Below are 19,937 nucleotides of genomic sequence, written 5' to 3'. Positions count from 1 at the left end.
AAATTCAATCCCATTTGAATTTATTAACTCTATTGTTCCATATGGGAAAACTCTTTTGACTATGTATGGTCCAGACCATCTTGATTTCAATTTTCCAGGAAATAACTTGAATCGTGAATTGAAAAGAAGAACTCTGTCTCCTTCTTTAAATTCTTTTGAACTTCTGATTCTTTTATCATGCCATTTCTTGGTTCTTTCTTTATAGATTAACGAATTTTCGTATGCTTCATGTCTTAATTCTTCTAATTCGTTTAGTTGACTTAAATGTAGACATCCGACTTCATGTAAATCAAGATTACATGTCTTCAAAGCCCAAAATGCTTTGTGCTCAATTTCTACTGGAAGATGACATGCTTTTCCGTAAACGAGTTTAAAAGGTGTGGTTCCAATTGGAGTTTTGTAGACTGTTCTAAAAGCCCAGAGTGCATCCTCCAATTTCATGGACCATTCCTTTGAATTTGATCCTACGGTTTTCTCTAGAATACGTTTTAATGCTCGGTTGGTATTTTCAACTTGTCCACTTGTTTGTGGATGATAAGCGGTTGAAATTTTATGAATTACTCCATATCTTTTGAGAACTTTCTCAAGTTGATTATTACAAAAATGAGTACCCCGATCACTTATTAAAGCTTTCGGTGTTCCGAACCTTGCAAAAAGACGTTTTAAGAAGTTGACTACAACTCGTGCATCGTTAGTCGGGAGAGCTTGTACTTCCACCTATTTAGATACATAATCAATGGCAACAAGAATGTAGGGATTATTATGAGATTTTGAAAATGGACCCATAAAGTCAATACCCCAAACGTCAAATACTTCACATACTTGAATGACATTTTGTGGCATTTCATCACGTTGACTTATTTTTTCGGCCCTTTGACATGCATCACAGGATTTGCAAAGAACGTGTGCGTCTTTGAAAATTGTAGGCCAATAGAATCCAGCGTCATAAACTTTTCTTGCTGTGAGTTGAGGCCCATAATGCCCTCCTGTTGGTCCTGTGTGACAGTGGTTTAAGATTTGACTAGCTTCATCCCCGAATACACATCGGCGTATTATTCCATCGGGACAACTTTTAAACAAATGTGAATCTTCCCAGAAATAGTGTTTTATATCACTAAAGAATTTCTTTCGTTTTTGGTACGACGACCCTTTTTCAAGGAATCCACATACTAAGTAGTTTGCATAGTCTGCAAACCATGGAATTTCATTATAATCGATCTTCAAAAGATATTCATCAGGAAAGTTATCTTGTATGACCGATTCATTTAGAACTTCTAATTCAGGATTTTCATGACGAGAAAGATGATCAGCTGCGAGATTTTCTGCTCCCTTTTTGTCTCGGATTTCAATATCGAATTTTTGTAAGAGTAAGATCCAACGGATTAATCGTGGTTTAGCATCTTGTTTTGAAAATAGGTATCTAAGAGCAGAATGGTCGGTATAGACCACCGTTTTAGCTAGAACAAGATATGAACGAAATTTGTCAAAAGCAAAGACAATAGCAAGGAGTTCTTTTTCAGTAGTTGTGTAATTCGTTTGTGCTCCTTGTAACGTCTTACTTGCGTAATAAATAGGTTGAAATCATTTTTTCAATCCTTTGTCCTAAAACGGCTCCCATTGCAAAATCACTTGCATCGCACATAAGTTCAAATGGTAGATTCCAATTTTGAGTTATCATGATCGGCGCATTAGTGAGTTTTTCTTTAAGAATATTAAAAGATTTGATGCATTCATCTGAAAAGATGAATGGAGCATCCTTTTCTAGGAGTTTATTCATAGGAGTGGCAATTTTAGAAAAATCTTTTATGCATCTTGCAGTTTAATAATTTATTTCTTAACAACATCTTGCATATTAGGGTTTAGTCTTCGTTGGCGTTGCACATACGTTTTATGACCTTCTCCAATAAGGATTTTATGTGTGCAATACGAAGGAATTATTCCTTTAATATCATGAATCTTCCATGCAATAGCTGGTTTATGAGCTTTTAGCACAGAAATGAGTTGAGATTTTTCATTTTCTGTAAGTGAAGAAGATATTATTACAGGTAATTCAGATTTACCATGTAAATAAGCGTATTCTAAATGGTTTGGAAGTGGCTTTAACTCTAATTTCGGTGGTTCTTCTATCGATGATTTGTATCGATATCTGTCTTCCTCTTTTAGCATTTGAAGTTCTTCTGTTATTGGTTCGTAATTATTAGCCATGAGTGCGGCTAACATTTCAGCTTCATCAATTGGTTCAGTTCCTTCTCCTAAAGAACATTCTCCTGTTCCTTGTAATTCTGAAAATTCTTCTAATAATTCTGCATCTGAATCTATAGTTTGAATATAATAACATGTATCATCTACAGATTGCGGTTGTTGCATGGCTCTATCTACAGAAAAGGTAACACTCTCGTCCTCTATACTTAGGGTCAATTTCTTACTGAACACGTCTATTATTGCTTTAGCCGTGTTTAAGAATGGTCTTCCTAATATGAGAGGAACTCGAGAATCTTCTTCCATGTCCAGAATAACAAAATCTACTGGAAATACTAAAGTACCAACTTTAACTAGCATGTTCTCCATTATCCCTCTAGGATATTTTACTGATCGATCGGCTAGTCGTATGCTTATTCGTGTTGGTTTCAATTCTCCAAGGTCTAGTTTAGTGTATAGTGAATACGGCATTAAATTTATACTAGCACCTAAGTCTGCCAATGCTTCTATTGAACTAAGACTACCCAGAAAACATGGAATTGTGAAACTTCCTGGATCTGATAATTTTTCTAGTATCTTATTCAACAGTACTGCCGAACAATTAGCATTCATAGTAACAGCCGAGAGTTCTTCCATTTTCTTTCTATTTGTGATTAGATCTTTCAAGAATTTAGCATACCTTGGCATTCCTGAAATCATATCAATGAAAGGAAGATTTATATTTATTTGTTTAAACATATCCAAGAATTTGGATTGCTCGGCTTCAAGTCTTTATTTTCTCATTTAACTTGGGTAAGGAAGTGGTGGTTGGTATGGTTTAACATAAGGCTTAGCCTTAACTGTGTTTTCTTCATTAACCTTTTCAACTACCGGTTTTTGTTCCTTATCTTGCTCAGGTTGTTGTTCTTGTGGAGTAGGAGTAGAGTCATCAGAAATTACAGGTATTTCAGGTGGTTTAAGTGTAATACCACTTCTTGTGGTAATGGCTTTAGCTGTTTTATTCCGGGGGTTAGCATTTGTATCACTAGGTAGACTTCCCAGTTTTCTTTCACCTATAAACCTTGCTAGGTTGCTCACTTCTTGTTCCAGATTTTGAATTGAAGCTTGTTGATTTCTAAATGCTTGAGCATTTTGTTCATTGGTTTGTTTCTGAGATGTGAAAAATTGAGTTTGAGATTCAACTAGTTTTGACATCATGTCTTCTAGATTCGGCTTATTATCATCGGTTTGTGGTGGTTTATTTGGAAAAATAGGTCTTTGCTGATTGTAAGTATTGTTAGATACTTGTTGATTGCTAGGACCTTGTTGGTTGTTGTATGGAACATTTCGGTTATAATTCTGGTTTTGATTGTAGATTGGTCTTGACGGTTGATAATTATTCTGATAATTATTTCCAGGCCTTTGGTTCATGTATGAAACTGATGTTAAGCGAGGTGTATACGAAATAGTATTATTTTTGTTACGAAATACTATAAAATACGACACAATTTTACACAAGTTATTTATTTATTTATAGAATGGATATACCTAAACCTTGCTACAACACTTATAGGCAGTGTACCTAATCGTACAGTAGTGTAGTTTTTAGTAAGTCCGGTTCGTTCCACAGGGAGCTAGCCAAGTTTAACGCTATTTTTTTAAAACTATATATATATATATATATATATATATATATATATATATATATATATATATATATATATATATATATATATATATATATATATATATATATATATAAGTAGTAGTATTATTATTATAAAGGGGGTTTTTACCGTTTAAAGACCGGTTTGTCGATTTTAAAACTTAAGTCGCAATTAAAACCTAATGTAAAATATTAAAAATAAAAATAATTTAATTTAAAGCGTAAAGTAAATAACGATAATTAAAGTGCGATAAATTAAAGTACAATAAATAAAATGAAGGTAAATAAAATTGCGATAATTAAAAAGTACGATAATTAAAAAGTGCGATAAATAAAATGACAGTAAATAAAATTGCGATGAAATATGAAATAAAGGAATTATGCTTATTTAAACTTTCATAATCATGATGTTTGACGTGTTGATTTTAGTTTATTACCATGGGTTAATTGTCATTTGTCCTGGATTATTCGATATGTCCATACGGTTTTGTCCATAATAGTCCATCAGTCATAGATATAAAGTGCGAGAGTCTTCGTCAAATTATCCTTATATTCGAAGTCAAATATTCCAACTAATTGGGGTTTCGAATTGTAACAAGGTCTTAATACTTTGTTTAATGAATACACCAGGTTATCGACTGCGTGTAATCCAAGGTTTTACAACTTTGTTAACAATTACACCAATTACCCTTGAATATAATCCACCCTTGTTTTAATGAGTCCATTAACTATTAATCCATTCCCGTGTTCGGTAAAATGAACGATAATTCATATTTATAGATATCCTGCCCACCGTACCCGATTAAGCGTATGCGGTTATAAATAGATACGTCAAATTGTAATCTTTATATTAAATTAACGAGGTATCGTTTAGTTGATATAAAGCCCATTAATAGCCCATAGTCTAATTTCCACAAGTGTCGTTCTTTTGTCCAAACCCCAATTATGGTACAAAGCCCAATTACCCCATTTTTAATATTTAGCCCAACATTACGATTATTTCGGCTTAAATAAGCATAATAATAACTTAGCTACAAGATATTAATTTAAAAAGGTTGAACATAACTTACAATGATTAATAATAGCGTAGCTTTACACGGACAGAATTTCGACTTACACCCTTACAACATTCGCTAACATAACCTTATTATTATTAATCTTAAATTAAAATTAAAATTATAAAATATATATATATATATATATATATATATATATATATATATATATATATATATATTTTTATCGTGAGAGAGAGAGATTGAAAAAGGAGTATGTAAATCGGCCAAAAACTGCGAAATATATAGATGTGGCCAGCTACTTCTTGCCATGCGATTGCATGGATTTATCACTGCATGGCCATGCGATCGCATGGCCTCCTGGGACTGCTCACATTCTTTTGTTTTCTAGTTTGCCGACGGTTTTAATATATAATATAATATATATATATATATATATATATATATATATATATATATATATATATATATATATATATATATATATATATATATATATATATAATTTTAAGAATTAATTATATATTATATTATATTCATGTGCATAGTTGACTTGTAATTTTTAGTCCGTTGCGTCGCGTGTTGAGAGTTGACTCTGGTCCTGGTTCCGGATTTTCGAACGTCCTTGCGTACAATTTAATATCTTGTACTTTGCATTTTGCGGCTCGTACTCTTGTAACTTTTAGATGTTTCTTATCAATAAATTGAACCACTTGAATTGCACTTTGTACTTTTTAGCTTTTTGGTCATTTGCGTCTTCAAATCGTCGAATCTGTCTTTTGTCTTCACCTTTTATTATTTAAACGAATATCACTTATAAATAGAATAATTGCAACCAAAAACTTGTCTTTCTTAAAGGATAATGCTATGAAATATATGTTCGTTTTTAGCATTATCAGAAACATTCTCTCTTTGTTCCATTGTTTGTTCAATACTGAGACTATCTTTTGTCAAATGTGGTCCTCCACACTGCTTACAACTAATTCGTATTGCGTGAATATCTTTAGTCATCTTTTCCATTCGTCTCTCGAAAGCATCTATCTTTGCGGAAATGGAATCAAAGTCATGGCTAGAATCAGCTCTAGCCGCTTTAGATGATCTAACGATGTCTTTTTCTTGATGCCACTCATGTGAGTAGAAAGCAGTGTTATCAATAATTTTGTAAGCTTCAGTTGAGGTTTTTTTCATAATGGAACCACCAGCTGCTATGTCGATGTCTTTTTGTGTAGTAATGTCGCATCCTTGATAGAATATTTGTACTATTTGATAAGTATCTAAACCATGTTGAGGACATCCTCTCAACAACTTTCCGAATCTTGTCCATGCCTCATATAGAGTTTCATTTGGCTTTTGTGTAAACGTAACTATTTCTCCTTGAAGTCTCACGGCTTTAGATGCCGGAAAGAATTGTTTAAGAAATTTTTCAACTAAAACATCCCATGTATCAATCGCCCCTTCAGGTAACGATTCTAACCAATCTTTGGCTTTTCCCTTTAAAGTCCAGGGAAATAACATGAGATATATCTGTTCATCCTCAACTTCTCTGATTTTGAATAGTGTACAGATCCTATTAAAAGTACGAAGATGTTCATTTGGATCTTCCTTCGGCGCACCACTAAATTGGCATTGATTAGTTACCATGTGTAGGATTTGTCCTTTGATTTCATAATCTGGCGCATTAATGTCTGGTTGAGTAATTGCATGACCTTGGCCAGTGCGTTTAGCCCTCATTCGGTCTTCCATACTTAGAGGTTCCAGATTTTCCATGATTGAATTTGTTGAATCTGAATCACTAGAGGATTCTGATTTAATGGTTTCTTCCTCGACAATCTCTAGATGAGTGATTTGTGATTCAGGAGGAATGATTAGTAGTTCAGGATCTCTGAATTGTCCCTGAATATCCTCCGGGTTCTCAATTGTGAGGTCGGGTTCAAAAAATGGATTATCGGAAATTTGAATTGGAGTACTTGGTAGACTTGATGACGATTCTAAAGAAAAATCAACGGTGACAATGTTGGCTAGATGTCTTGATCGAGTTACAGGTGGTGAACGTATGAAAGGTGGTGAACATTTTGCTCGGTGCATTCACTGAATATTCTATTAGTTATAAAGATAAAAGTTATATAAGTTATCAAATTAATAGACTTTTCTGATTTTGCCCATGTTTCGAATAGCCAATAGATGCAGCAGGTAGCCAGGACCCTTTAAATCGGAAGCCCACAACTCGCCACTAACAAATCCAACTATTACTACGAACCAGAAAATTTTGGATGTCTATCAATTTAACCACTTAAAATAATTTTTCGTCGAAATTTAAAGAAAATAAATAAAATTCTATGTCCTAAAAACTAGAGCGTCGAGAAATAAGAAAGAAAAAAAGTACGTCGAAAAACGTCAAAAAATAAAAGGTCGGAAAAATAATAATAAGAAAGTAAAGCGTCGAAACTCAAAAGTCTAAAAACTAAATATTAAAAGTTGCGTCTAAAGGTATTAAAACTTAGAGGAATTCTAAATCCAAAACGGCAATAACTTAAAAAGTACTAAAATCTTAAAACGGCATCGCAAAATTCTAAAGCACCTAAATCTTAGTCTAAAGAAAAAGCACTTAAGGGATTTTACGGCAAGGCCTAAAAATCTAGAAATAAAGTAACTAAGGCAAAAACTAAGTTTAAACTAATTACGAACGATAAATATACAATTTAAACGATTAATAAGATATGAAAATATAAAAATAAAACTTAAAGTTATAAAAATACAATTTTTATGAAAATATTATTTTTGTATTATTTATTTTATAAAAGTATTAAGTTTATATATTTAATAAAACTAAATATAACTTAAATTACAAATTAAAACTAAAAACTAAACTAATTAATATTATAATTAAACCCTAATTAATAATAATAATTTAATAAAAACCTTACGCGTAATTAATGCTGGGATCAGACCTGTCAGATTAAACCATGCGGTCGCATGGATCTTTGCCTACGGGCTTATGCGGTCGCATGGCCCAGTTTACCAGAACAGATTGGGCTTCGAAAACTGACTCGGTCCAACTTTAATTTCAATTATTATATTTTTTTTCTAATTTTAATTTATACAAAATATATAAAGAAAATATTTATTAAAATAAACTTTAAAATCTAAAAATAAAAATACTTATTATAGACAAAATCTTAAATATATATATATATATATATATATATATATATATATATATATATATATATATATATATATATATATATATATATATATATATATATATATATATATATATATATATTTTAATCCTTATTACAAAAACAATATATTTTTACAAAATAAGAAATTATATATTTTTATAAAAATATAGTAATAATAAATATAGCATTTTTCACCGAGTCCCCGGCAGCGGCGCCAAAAATACTTGATGTGTGCGAGGTGTAGTATAAAATACTATTATTTTTAATACGGAATACGATACTAATTACAAAAGTTTTAATTTACAGATGGGATATACCTAAACCTTGCTACAACACTTATAGGCAGTGTACCTAATCGTAGAGTAGTATAGTTTTTAGTAAGTCTGGTTCGTTCCACAGGGAAACGACTTATTTTACACTATATTTTTATATAAATATATATATATAAATATATATATATATATATATATATATATATAAATATATATATATATATATATATATTATAAAAGGGAGATTTTACCGTTTAATGACCGGTTTGTCGATTTTATGTCTTAAGTCACAATTAAAACCTAATGTAAAATATTAAATATAAATACAACTTAATTTAAAGCGTAAATTAAATGACGATAAATAAAAGTACGATAATTAAAAGTGCGATAAATAAAATGACGGTAAATAAAATTGCGATAATTAAAAGTACGATAATTAAAAATGCGATAAGATATAAAATAAAGGAATTATGCTTATTTAAACTTCCGTAATCATGATGTTCGACGTGTTGATTTTAATTTATTACCATGGGTTAATTGTCCTTTGTCCTGGATTATTCGATATGTCTATCTGGTTTTTGTCCATAACAGTCCATCAGTCATAAATATAAAATGCGAGTGTCCTCGTCAAATTATCCTTATATCCGAAGTTAAATATTCCAACTAATTGGGGACTTAAACTGTAACAAGGTCTTAATACTTTGTTTAATAATTACAACAGGATATCGACTGCATGTAACCCAAGGTTTTAATACTTTATTAACAATTACGCCAAGTGTCCTTGTACATAATCCACCCCTGTTTTAATGAATCCATTGACTATTAATCCATCCCCATGTCCGGTTAATTGAACGATTATTAGTACTTATAAATATCCCGCCCATCGTGTCTGATCGAGTGTATGTGGTTATTTATAATTACCTCAAATTGTAAATCTCTATATTAAATTAACGAATTATCATTCAGTTAAACAAATATAAAGCCCATTAATAGCCCATAGTCCAATTTCCAAAAGTGTCGGTCTTTTGTCCAAACCCCAATTATGGTACAAAGCCCAATAACCCCGTCTTTAATATTTAGTCCAATATCATGATTACTTCGGCTTAAATAAGCATAATAATAATTTAGCTACGAGACATTAATTTAAAAAGGTTTAACATAACTTACAATGAGTATTAATAGCGTAGCGTTACACGGACAGAGTTTCGACTTACAAACTTAAAACATTCGCTAACATAACCTTATTATTATTAATCTTAAATTAAAATTAAAATTATAAATATAAATATATATATATATATAGATTGAGAATTAGAGAAAGGAAAAGAAAAAGGTGCATATAAAACGTTGAGCAAACTGCCTTTTTATAGAACCTGGCCAGCTACAGTAAGCCATTACGATCGCATGGGTTTAAGGCTACCAGGCCATGCAATCGCATGGCAGCCATCTCCTGGTCACATTGCATTTTAAACGTGGGCTGCTCGTATTTATTTAATATATAATATAATATATATAATTATATATATATTATATTATATTCTTGTGCATCTTTGACTTGTAATTTTAGGTCCGTTGCGCCGCGCGTTGATAGTTGGTTCATGTCCCGATTCCGGATTTTCGAACGTCCTTTCGTACGATTTAATATCTTGTACTTTGCGTTTCGCGGCTCGTACTCTTGTAACTTTTAGATGTTTCTTATCAATAAATTGAACCACTTGGATTGTACTTTATACTTTTTAGCTTTTTGGTCATTTGTGTCTTCAAATAGTCGAATCTGTCTTTTGTCTTCACCTTTTATTATTTAAACGAATATCACTTGTAAATAAAACAATTGCAACTAAAAGCTTGTTTTTCTTGAAGGATAATGCTATGAAATATATGTTCGTTTTTAGCATTATCAGGGAGCATCTATCTCTCCCAGAGTTGTCTTGCTGGTGGATCAGCTGACTATTGATCCTTAAAGTGCCTTAGTATCAGCCAGCAAATTACCTAGAGAAGAGCTGACTGAACTGCTGTCTCAGCTTAATTGACCAGCAAGAGAAGAGGTATATGAGAGGCTGGCCACTTTACAACAGGTTAATGTGCAGCCATACTACCACTTCTTTGGTATGGCTCCAGCTGCTTCTCCATGGCCTGGTACATGGAGGCCTCTCAAGTTCATCAGAGATCCAACTACTGGTAAGTATATCATGCAAAACATTCCTGATTCGATAGTGCCTTCTAATTCATCAGCTTCTTCCTCATCATCTTCTTCATCTGATGGTGATGCTGATAAAGGTACTGGTAAGGATGAGCCAGTCATTCATGATAATGTGACTGGCTCCAAAGGTAAACCAGTGGATCTTACTGATGATGCTGATAATGATACTGACAAGGATACCCGTGGTTCTAAACCTTCGGGTGAAGGTAAAAATGATGGTGATCATGGTGATGAGTCAGATTATGACCTTCCACCTCCACCACCCCACGGAGGTAATCTTATTGTAGCTACTAGTGATCGCCCCTCAACCAGTAGCTTTGATCCTACTGAGATGGCTGCCATCTCCACACTAGCTGTTTATCGTACAGTAGCCAGAACCACACCAGATCTAAAAAGGACCATCCGCACTACTCTTGTTGATAGAATGACTGAAGCTGTACGCAGAGCTGGGGAGGTTACAACTTCATCTATTGAAGCCCAGCTCAAATAGGTGTGTGCTTTTGCTGATCTTACGGTGGAAACCATTGTCAAACACCATGAAGAGGAGGAGGATCTTAAGAGGCGAATCATCTCTCATAATGAGTATTCTGATCATATTGCCCGTCTTCAAGCTGATTTAGATGCTGCTAATTGCAGAATTCTTTTTCTTAATGAGGAAAATAGGGTATTGGAAGAGAGATTGGATTCGCAGGAATAGCAAATGGCTACTATGATTCCTGCCTCAGCTTATGTATAAATGGTAGAGGTAATGCAATGAATGGCTGCTCTTCAAGCTGATGTTAGGGCTGATGTCCAACAAATGGCCATGGGTGTTGCTAGGAATGAAGTTCGATCTTAAAACCTATGCCTCAGACAATATGGTGTGGATCCTGGTGCCCATCTATCTTCTGCTTATGCTGACTGGAACATATTTGCTTATTTTTGTTCCTGAGTCTGATAGTGACCTTGATGCACAAGTCTCTCCAGCTCCTGCTTCTGCCCCTGCTGATGATAAAAAGGGGGAGAAGAAGTCTAAAAAGAAGTCTAAAAAGAGAAAACAATCTGAGGGGGAGCATGAGCATGAAAAGGCTCCTAAACAGCAAAGGAGGGATGGTGACGATGGTTGTGATAGTACTGGTCAAGGTTCTGGCACTAAGCTCAGCAACGCTCATACTAAAGTAGCTGTTCAGGCAGCTGGTGAATCTCAACCCAGTGTGTCTGCTACATCTGTGGATGATATTGGTTCTGGCAGTAAGCCCAGTGATGTTTCTAAAATGGCTGTTGCTGAATCTTTTGTTGTCTCTCAAACTATTGAACGTAAAATGAAAAGAAAATTGGAGAGACATCAGAAGAGACAGCAGGAACTAGATGCTGCTTTCAACGCTAAATTTGAGGCATATGCTACTCTGAAACGACACAAAATTGAGCATATACGATCCCTTGATCCTGAAAAGCGTAAAATTCATGATGAACTACTCAGCATTGAAGAACATAAAAGGGCTGCTTTGAAAAGAAATGCTAAGTTCATGGTGAAATTTGATAGAAAGAAAGCAAAGTTGTATGCTGGGTGAGCAGACAGAATTAAGAAGATGACACCTGAACAGATGCAAGATTACTTGGCATTAACAGAGTCAGGAGGAGTTAGAGCTGATGTATTCATGAAATGGCTTGATGCTATATTGGAAACCAGCCAATCCTCTCGATCTGCATCTACTGCTCAGCCAGCTACACAATCACAGCCAGCAGATATCATCAACCTTGATGATAATGATATTCAGTGGGAGCACTTAGCAATTGTTCCCTATCTGCCTCCACAAGAACCAGTATCAACACAAGAATCATCAGCTGAATCCATGCCAATCGATAAACAAAGGGTAAAATCTGCTCCTAGGAACAACCAGCCCCTAAGGAAAGGACCCCTATTTGAGGCAGCTGATGAAAATACTGTGGCCATTGTGCCAACTGATACTAATCAGTCAGTTGGTACTGAAGACACATCAAGGAGTGCTGTGATTGAAGACCCAGCCAGTAGTATGTTGCTGGGTGTAACAAGTGTTGAAGACCCAGCCAAGGTGGCTGAGCTGGGTGCTAAACAAGATGATGATACTGCTAATCCTGCTGATTTTACAGTCTAGGGCAGAGGAGATCATCTGTTTGTTTAATCACCTATCTCTCCCCGTACTCTTGCTTATTTTGACAGAACACAAGATGAACGTATTAATCAGTACTCAGTAAGTTCTTCTGGAATAGCAGAATCAATCATGTATCCTCCATCTTTCCCAAAACATCATGATAAACACACAACTTGGAAAGATGATTCAGTTGCACGAGGAGAGCCAGATATAAGAAGAATGAATCCAGATGAAAGAGAGGCTTACAGGCCAGAGATCACTGATGTGTACAGTGGTGTATACGAAATAGATTATATTTTATTACAAAATACAACGAAATATGATACAAATTACACAATTTTTAATTTATTTATTTACAAATGAGATATACCTAAACTCTGCTACAACACTATAGGCAGTGTATATAATCATAGAGTAGTATAGTTTTTAGTAAGTCCGGTTCGTTCCACAGGGAGCTGGCTTATTTTACACTATATTTTTATATAACTATATTTGTACAAAATATAAATATATATATTACAATTATTATTATTATAAAAGGGGGGGTTTTACCGTTTAATGACTGGTTTGTCGATTTTATATTTTAAGCGAAGCGTAAAGTAAATGATGATATTTAACTAACGATAAAATAAATAACAATAATTAAAATAACAATAAATAAAAGTACGAGGAAATATGAAATAAAATATATTATGCTTATTTAAACTTCCGTAATCATGATGTTTAACGTTTTGATTTTTAATTTATTACTCTGGGTTAATTGTCCTTTGTCCTGGTTTATTTGAAACCTATCTGGTTTTTGCCCATAATAGTCCATCGGTCATAATTATAAAATGCTCATCAAATTAACCTTATTTCCGAAGTCAAATATTCCAACTAATTAGGGATTCGAACTGTAACAAGGTTTTAATACTTTTTAATAATTACACCAAGTTATCGACTGCGTGTAATCCAAGGTTTTAATACTTTGTTAACAATTACACCAATTACCCTTGAATATAATTCACCCCTGTTTTAATGAGTCCATTGACTATTAATCCATCCCCGTCTCCGGTCAAATGAACAATTATTAGTATTTATAAATATCCTGCCCACCGTACCCAGTCAAGCGTATGTGGATATTTATAAATACGTCAAAATGTAAATCTCTATATTAATCAAAATATAAAATCCATTAATAACCCATAGTCCCATTTCCACAAGTGTCGATATTTTGTCCAAACCTTAATTATGGTCCAAAGTTCAATAACCCCGTCTTAATATTTAGTCCAACATCACGATTACTTCGGCTCAAATAAGCATAATAATAACTTAGTTATGAGACATTAATTTAAAAAGGAAGAACGTAGCTTACAATGATTATTTATCGCGTAGCGTTACACGGACAGAGTTCCGATTTTAAAACCCGTAAAACATTGCTTACAATAACCCAATTATTATTATTATTAAACTTAAATTAAAATTAAAATTATAAATATAAATATATATATTACATATAGAGAGAAAGAAAGAAAAAGGGGTCATGAACTCGAGCAGAACCAGGCCTTTTATAGGCATAATTCGAATTCCTGTTGCCCATGCGATCGCATGGGCCTGAAGTGTTAATGCCATGCGATCGCATGGCATCTCTGGCCAGCTCACTTTGCTTTGTTTTCTAGTTTGCCGACACTTTATTTAAATATATATATATATATATATATATATATATATATATATATATATATATATATATATAAATATATATATATATATATATAATATATAATTTTATATAATTATATATATATTATATTATATTCTTATGCATAGTTGACTTGTAATTTTAGCTCCGTTGAGTCGTACATTGATACTCGGTTTATGTCTCGTTTTCGGATTTTCGAACATCTTTTCGTATGCTTAGATATCTTGTAATTTGCGTTTTGCGACTTGTACTCTTGTAATTTTTAGACATTTCTCATCAATAAATGGAACCACTTGGATTGTATCTTGTACATTTGAGATTTTTGGTCATTTGCGTCTTCAAATCTTCGTTTTCTTCTTTTGTCTTCGCACTTATCTATTTAAACGATTATTACATAAAAATAGATCAATAGTAACTAAAAGCTTTACATATTGGAAGGATAGTGTGCCTAAATATATGTTCATTTGGAGCACTATCAAATATCCCCACACTTGAACGTTGCTTGTCCTCAAGCAATACAGAACTTGAAATAAAATCACACTTCACTCGAATCACTTTTTTATTCTCACACTTTATACATCAGTGATTTTGATATAGTGGTATGAACAATGATAGTAACAATAGAACCATGTTTAAAGGTGGGTGTGCCATCCACAGTTACCTCGGGTTCAGGTCAATGACACTTGCAATCAAATAGCCGATTTACTTTCGGTTTCCATTGCAAAGTGTACATTTGAAAGGCGGTTTAAAGTCCCACGTGACTATGAAAATTTAGATCCTTAAGGAAATTGGATCTTTATGAAAACATTTGATCTTTTGAAAATTTAAGCTAGATTTTAGCCTAGATAAGTTTTCCGAAATAACCCTTCATCGGTGTTTGCAAAATGTTTTTGTGGGTTGCGTGGGTTTCATATTTTAAAATTTTAGCTCAAAACTTGCGGTTTTGTGTCACCCACTTGCTAACCTTATATTAGGAAAGCACACGTCCAGTTTACTTATCCCGTATATTACCTTTCGGTAAACTACCGTCCGGTTGTAAAGGAAAGTGATGAACAAGCAACTGTTAAGGCAATGTCTAATGACATGCAGATATTCATGGTCCACAACTTGTCGGATGCAATTACTATCCTTTGTAGGAGAAATAGTAAAGATCATCCTATAATTTTTCGGTCTGGCATAAGGTCCTGTCTTCGACCATGCTATGCAACAACCGTTCTTACGGTTGACACCCAATTTGGTTCAGGTGACCTAATGAATTCCAGGTGAATTCTCAGGATTTTAAGTTCAATGATAATGAACGCATTTGAAAATAGGTTTTCGGAAAACAAATTGGTTTTAATTTGATCAAAATATTTTCTCGTTCAAGCTCGAGTTTAGATATCATCGAATTCCATGAGTTTGTAATTCTCAATCTTTAAAGTCAATCTCAAGGATTGAGTAATATCAGGCTTAAAAGCTGATTTTTAATCTTTTAGGAGATTATCCTTTCTGGGGGTCTGATTCATTAGTCTTATCAAGCTAATTTGCACGGCACCCTCCCCATTTTACGAGACAGATCCTCTCATGGATAGGATAAGTCTGACCACATGGTGACCCTGTTTGATGCTGAGGTCCGTGGATTTCCTGTTGATTTTAGAGATGACTTTTCTAGATTTTTCGTCAACCTACAGCTGGTCTGGACGACAACTTCCAGACCTAAATCAAGAAGCGTGTGTCTTTTTTGGAAGACTTTACTTCCTTCATTTATTTTTCCGGAAGACTTTACTTCCTTTTAAATCAAGTGGCACATTTCTTTCAAATATATTATAAAAAATCGGGTAAAACTGATTAGTTTAGTCCAAAGTAAAAGTACCTGCAATAATCTTGTACAAAATATGTGATATATGTTTTTTAAAGAACTTGGTAAATTCTTCCCACACTTAGCTTTTATTTATTTTTATTTTCTTTGCCTTTTTAAACTCTTCTATTCCATTTTAAATGAATTCATGCATTTTAGGTTGTTTCTCAATTTATGTCCTTTCCGAGGTAACAATAATTTCGGTATTAATACCTAGTTTTATTGTTCATAAATATGTATAAACATGATTTTGAATTCATTTATTTGAAAATTTTTAAAAATTTTTATTAGAAGTGGGTAGTCAGTATATATGACTAGGGCTGTTCTTTATTATCAGAGAGCACTAGATTCTAATACAACTACTGCTTTACTAGTAAAATTTAACAGTGGCTATTAAACCAAGTATATAAGTCAAATGTTTAAAACCCGAAAGAATTTAATCCCTTCCCACACTTAAGATCTTGCAATGCCCTCATTTGCAAGAAATCGGACTATAATTATAAATTCATGAGGGTGATTAGTGTAGAAAAGTGATTAAAAATACCCAGTTTGTAATTACTAAGCTCATCGAATGATAGATGGTGCGCCTCATCGTTGATTCCTTTTGTTGTAATTTCACATATGTTTTGCGTCTTATCGTCAAAATTAGTAGCTTTTGCTGAACTTAATGTCAGTCTATGAAAGTGCGCTGTTTTACCCTGTTTTGTACATAAGATAGACTACAAACATATATATATATATATATATATATATATATATATATATATATATATATATATATATATATATATATATATAAAACCTTTATTTATTAAAACAATTTAAATGAATAATTTTTTAAAATTTTGTTTCCTTTTACTTTATGTAGAGGTAGTTTCGGTACGTTTACCTAGTCCATCCCTCGACAAAATTTAAAAATTTTCGTTTTAAAGCGATTGTTTTAAAAAACAAAGATTTTCAGGTTTTTTAATTTTTTGGCATACTTTAGATCAATAATATTAAAAATAATGATAACAAAATTTTTCGCCCTGTCTTTGGGTAAAGCAATTTCGGTTCCATGACCTAGTCTTTAACTTACGACGAATTTTAAAAATCATTTTTTAAACTTAATGAAATAAAGCAAATTTTTTTTTTAAATTCACACAAAACTTAAATTTAAAAAGCAAATTAATTTCATACAAACCTACAAAACAAAAAAAAATCAGAATGGGGGAAGAAAACTAGTTCTTTAGTGTCTGCTAGTGGAAAAGACCAATCGGATTCCATTCTCGGAACTACACGAGAACAGAACAACTAACTCTAGACAACATTTATTCTTAGAACATTTGAATCTCCCCACACTTAGGTAGCTGTGGTGTCAAAATTATGATTAACTTCATTGTCAATTACTTTTGGACCATAATCAACTTGCATATCTGTGACTTTTGCTTTAAGTCATTGGTCGGATTCCTGTGTAATATCTATAAATTCAACTAGTTTCGCCTTTTCTTTAGGCGATAGATTGGATACTAACCGGTTACATAACTTAGAGTTCCCCTTGGTTCTAGCATCGCGAATACGTTTAATAAGTTTCTTCATTGAACTGTTAATAACGGGATCATTTAATTTCGTATCAACAACGGGGTTCTTTGTTATCAGGTCATTATTAGGTGTTACTTCATCTTCCCCACACTTAAGTGTTTTATTAAGCACTACCGTTGGAGTTGGTAAAACAATATGCTTCTCACCGATCATTTTTATTGGTTCAACGGTTTTGGTTGGTGGAGATTTAGACTTTCGAATCATAAAGGTGATCGATTTGTTACCATCACTAAGTGTCATTCTACCCTCTCTTACATTAATGAATGCCTTGGTGGACGCTTAGAATGGTCGACCTAAAATTAGAGGAATGTTTGAGTCCTCTTCTATGTCAATGACAATAAATTCGACTAGAAAGGTTAAATTACCCACTTGAACGGGTAGGTTGTCAGCAATTCCAACTGGGTGCTTAATGGTTTGATCAAGGAGTCGAACACTCATTTTCGTTGGACTTAGCTCACCTACTCCTAATCTCTTATATAATGAAAGAGGCATAACACTCACACTCGCACCTAAATCTACTAGTGCATCATACATGACACAATCACTAAGTAGACAAGGAACAATAAATTCACTCGGATCACCCAACCTTGGTGGAAGTTTTCGTGGAACTGTCTTCATCGGGTTTATTTTTACGGTTTTTATTTCTTGTACTTTCTTATTCTTCTTCTTCTTTCCAAAGGTATCTCAAACTTTATTACATATCACTTGCTCATACTCAACTCCTTTTATTGGAAATGGGATGGGTGGTCTGTATGGTGCAACTACTGGCTTTACATACTCGGGTGGTGGTGGTGTTGTAACTTCTTCATTGTTACTCACATCTAAAACCTTCCCATCTTTTGGTGCTGGTTTTTCAGAATTTGTTGAAACCATATTAACATTTTCATTCCGAGGATTTACTTCAGTATTACTCGGTAGCTTTCCTTGTTCCCTCTTACTCATCATGCTAGCAAGAGTACCTATGTGTTTTTCTAGATTCAAAATGGAAGCTTGTTGAGTTCTTAATGACTGATCAAACCTCTCATTTATTTGGGTTTGAGATGTAATAAATTATGTTTGAGATTCCATTAGCTTTTGTACCATTTCTTCCAGATTTGACTTTTTCTCTTCGGTTTGTTGTAGTGGTTTATACAAGCTAGGTCTTTGTTGATTGAAAGTGTTATTTTGAGTTGTTTGGTTATTCGGACCTTGTTGGTTGTACAAGTTATTGTTGGGTCCATTTGCATTGTAAAGAATGTTTTGATTTCGATTGAAGTTTGGCCTTGGCGGTTGATAATTATTTTGATAATTATTTCCCGGCCTTTGGTTCATGTAGGAAACATTCTCTCGTTGTTCCATCGTTTGTTCAATGTGACAATCTTTCGTTAAGTGTGTTCCACCGCATTGCTCACAACTGATTCATATTGCATGAATATCTTTATTCATCTTTTCCATTCGTCTCTCGAAAGCATCAATTTTTGCGAAAACGGAATTAAAGTCATGGCTAGAATTGGCTCTAGCCGCTTTAGATGAATGAAAGATATCTTTTTTCTGATGCCACTCATGTGAGTGGGAGGCTGTATTATCAATGATTTTGTGAGCTTTGATTGCGGTTTTCTTCATAATGGAACCACCAGCTGCTGTGTCGATGTCTTTTCGTGTAGCAATGTCGACACCTTGGTAGAATATTTGTACTATTTGATAAGTGTCTAAACCGTGCTGAGGACATCCTCTCAACAACTTTTCGAATCTTGTCCACGCCTCATATAATGTTTCATTTGACTTTTGCGCGAAAGTAACAATTTCTCCTTGAAGTCTCATGGCTTTAGATGCCGAAAATAATCTTTTAAGAAATTTTTCAACTAAGACATCCCATGTGTCAATCACTCCTTCTGGTAACGATTCTAACCAATCTTTGGCTTCTCCCTTTAAAGTCCAGGGAAACAACATGAGATAGATCTGTTCATCCTCAATTTCTCTGATTTTGAATAGTGTACAGATCCTATTAAATGTTCGAAGATGTTCGTTTAGATCTTCTTTTGGCGTACCACTATATTGGCATTGATTAGTTACCATGTGTAGGATTTGTCATTTGATTTCATAATCTGGCACATTAATGTCTGGTCACGTAATGGCATGTCCTTGGCCAGTGCGTGTGGCTCTCATTCGATCTTCCATACTTAGAGGTTCCGTTATATCCATATTTGAAATTGTTGAATCCGAATTACTAG

At 33.5% G+C, this 19,937-nt stretch overlaps 2 non-coding genes across 2 annotated transcripts; both read left to right on the top strand.

The window, feature by feature from the left end:
- The first annotated feature begins 6,136 nt into the window (after positions 1-6,136).
- On the top strand, positions 6,137-6,243 carry LOC139886987 (small nucleolar RNA R71). The gene has a single exon (XR_011772843.1). It is a non-coding gene; the product is annotated as a small nucleolar RNA R71 (small nucleolar RNA).
- Positions 6,244-19,417: 13,174 nt separating this feature from the next.
- On the top strand, positions 19,418-19,524 carry LOC139886802 (small nucleolar RNA R71). Its single transcript, XR_011772666.1, has one exon. It is a non-coding gene; the product is annotated as a small nucleolar RNA R71 (small nucleolar RNA).
- Positions 19,525-19,937: the final 413 nt, after the last annotated feature.

Source organism: Rutidosis leptorrhynchoides, chromosome 1 (genome assembly GCF_046630445.1).
Source record: "Rutidosis leptorrhynchoides isolate AG116_Rl617_1_P2 chromosome 1, CSIRO_AGI_Rlap_v1, whole genome shotgun sequence".
Classification (NCBI taxonomy): Eukaryota; Viridiplantae; Streptophyta; class Magnoliopsida; order Asterales; family Asteraceae; genus Rutidosis; species Rutidosis leptorrhynchoides.
This window is presented reverse-complemented; position numbering and strand designations above follow the sequence as displayed.